The sequence below is a fragment of the Salvelinus sp. IW2-2015 genome, linkage group LG31 (genome assembly GCF_002910315.2).
Source record: "Salvelinus sp. IW2-2015 linkage group LG31, ASM291031v2, whole genome shotgun sequence".
Classification (NCBI taxonomy): domain Eukaryota; kingdom Metazoa; phylum Chordata; class Actinopteri; order Salmoniformes; family Salmonidae; genus Salvelinus; species Salvelinus sp. IW2-2015.
In genome coordinates, this window is record NC_036870.1 from 30786071 (window position 1) to 30789568 (window position 3498).

Sequence of the window (3498 nt, forward strand, 5' to 3'; positions counted from 1 at the left end):
TCCTCGTGGAGTCTATCCTACCCCGCGACTGGCCCGCAAAACAAAAACGAGACCAGCATGACATCAATATGTTCAGTGATTCTCTCGTTAACCAAAGCTGTGTAGTCACGCGAGGGATCAAATAGGACTGGACGATCCTCTGTTCATGCGTGATCTGATGGTATCGAAATATTAAACAAACTGGAAGCTTTACATAAAAGGATGATGGAGTGGTGCGTTCGCGAATACGATCCTGTCTCTACCATTCATGGTTATCACTCCTTGTCAACTGCGCTCAGAAGGCTTCTACAGCCCCTTGCCACGAAGAGAAAAACCACGTTCGACCTTACAAATCATTGCGTTGCCACGAGAGACGAATACAGAGCCTTCCACAGTCAAGGATTATTCTGCCAGAATCAATTGAGTAATTTTCACCTAAATCAACCAATTTATACCGGATCGATCAAGAACACATTCACACAGGAAGAGACAGTTACAAATTGTTAGTGAAGAAGGCTATCAGGGTGCACCCAGAAAGCTCACGCAAGCGGCCAGGACCGTCCTCCTAATAGTTGACTCCCAGCACTTCGCGGGTATCCATCCATAACTCAGTACCGCCTTGCTCAGGAATGGCATCAGGCAGGTGGAGTGCATCTGCACACACTAGTGAGGCGAACTCTCTGATCCCGAGGACCTAACTATAACTGTCACCCTATGCGTAGTGTCACAGAATGGCTAGGCGCATAAAAGAAGCCAACTGTGCCTCTCCAGACAAAAGAACACAGGAGGACATGGACTGAAGATATCTGCAAAAGGTACCCAGGTAATTGGACTGCTCAGAGGACTGGGGCGTCAAACTCATTTTCATCTGGATGAAGATCCCTTCTCCGCGCATTATATTTGGGGCATCCCGAAAACAAAAGCTATGGCCGGGAGACAGACAAAAAGTGAGACGGCGTACACCATCCAAGGTCCTGTAGTTCATGCGCGATATAGAAAAGCACTCCTCCGACCGATCCATGCGTGCTGGGGTTGACATAATCAGCCAAGCGGAGGACTCCACTCCCAGCATCTTATTCCTCAAGAACCAAAGCCCTTATGCATATGTTACAACGGAAATGCTACCCAACAACACATCCTCGAGAGAGAGCCAACTATGTCCCACACGCAATCCACGAACACAGCGTTTGGCTGACGAACAATACCTTATAGCCAGCTAATGTATGGAGCACCTTGGACTAACGTCAAAATGCATATACAAGTGGCTCGGGGAACAAAACACATACGGAATATTTTGGGATCCATGGCCAGGAACTCCCCAGAACCTTGAATCCATATGAGAACTTGTGTCAATCCTCAAGATGGCAGGTGACAAACAAAACCCACTAGATTCTGACCAAACTCCAAGCATGATTATGGCAAGAATGGGCTGCCATCAGTCAGCGATGATGGTCCCAGAGTTAATTGACAGCATGCCAGAGAACGGGTCTCAGACGGTCTTTGAATAAACAGAAAGACTCAAACATTGCAATACACTCTTTGCCATAACTTCATGTAATTGTCAAAAACAGCATTGACACTTTAGAAGAAGGTGCTTGTGAATTATTACGCAGATTCCATAGTAACATCTGCACAATTAACATATCTTAAAAGACACCTTAAGCAGCAAAACTTATCGGGTGAAAAATTAATACTTGTAGTCAATTCTATATCAAAGTATCTCATCTATCTCAACAACTTTATCTGCGCCACGACTGTAGTGTGATAGCGTCCATTGTCCTGCACGGAAAAGGATGGAACCTCCCATGCCTAGAGTACTTCAAATCTCGGAAAGCAACATAAAACAGCAGCGGTCTTTCCCTTCAGATGATTTCCCTGTATTAGTGCCAACCATACAGAAGTCCTCTACGAATAGGGTATACTGAGACAATTTCCCCAGTCCCTCCAGATGATGAGATACAAACATACCACCATCCCCCACAAGGGTATATCGGTTTCTCGGTGATGGGAGGTGTTGGCGAGGTGTGTGGGTTCGCTCAGACATAGTGTGCTTTCCTATGTGATGCGCCAAAAAGCTCAATGTTGTGGTCTCATCTGACGGAAACACAAAAAATAAGAACAGCGTATGGCTTTTTATAACTTTCTGGCCACTCTTCTGTAAAAGCCTAGCTCTGTGGAGGTATGACTAAAGTGCGTCCTATGACAGCACTCCAACTCGTCCAACTATGTGAGAGCTTTGCAGCTAATTGACAGCGTTATACTTTGGTACCTGCCTCTTGACTCATGCGTCTGATGAATACCCTATCCTTGCCTGGTCTGGAGGGTGAGTTTTGGTGTGCGGCCCTCTCTTGGCAGGTTTGTTGTGGTGCCATATTCTTTCCATTTTTTAATAATGGATTTAATGGTGCTCTGTGGGATGTTCAAAGTTTCTTATATTTTGTTGTAACCCAACCCTGATCTGTACTTCTCCACAACTTAGTCCCTGACTATGTCCCTGATGAAGAGCTCCTTGGTTAGTGGTGTTGCAGACTCTGGGGCCTTTCAGAACAGGTGTATCTATACTGAGATCATGTGACAGATCATGTGACACTTAGATTGCACACAGGTGGACCTTATTTAACTAATTATGCGACTTCTGAAAGTAATTGGTTGCACCAGATCTTATTTGGGGTCTTCGTAGTAAAGGGGGTGAATACATATGCACGCACCACTTTTCCAMTTTTTTTTTTTTCATTTCACAACACCAATTTGGACTATTTTGTGTATGTCCATTACATGAAATCCAAATAAAAATACATTTAAATTACAGGTTGTAATGATACAAAATAGGAAAAACGGGGGATGAATACTTGTGCAAGGCACTGTATATGAGCAATATACCACGGCTAAGGGCTGTTATTAACCACGACGCAATGCGGAGTGCCTGGATTACAGCCCTTAGCCATGGTATATTGGCCATATACCACAAACCACCTGAGGTGCCTTATTGCTATTATAAACTGGTTACGAACTTAATTAGAGCAGTAAAAATATATGTTTGTCATACACGTGGTATATGGTCTGATACACCACGGCTGTCAGCCAATCAGCATTCACGGCTCGAACCTTCCAGAATATGAAATGTTTTATACACTCAGTGTAAATGGAAGTAGTTGAGAGCGTAGAAAATGGGTTAAATATGGGTAAAAAAWATATATATTATAATTTCCTGATATTTTTATATTTCTCCGATATAGGTCAGAAACTTCAAAACTTTTTATAACTAAAGGGGTCCTACAATTCAAAATCAAATAGCTAATTGATCCTTGGTATGACCATGATGAATGAGATAATGGCATTAAGTTAACCAACCTTTGGAACCTGGTGAAATAGATAATGGTATGAAGTTAACCYACCRTTGGAACCTGGTGAAATAGATAATGGTATGAAGTTAACCAACCCTTGGACCCTGATGAAAGAGATAATGGCATGAAGTTAACCAACCCTTGGACCCTGATGAAAGAGATAATGGCATGAAGT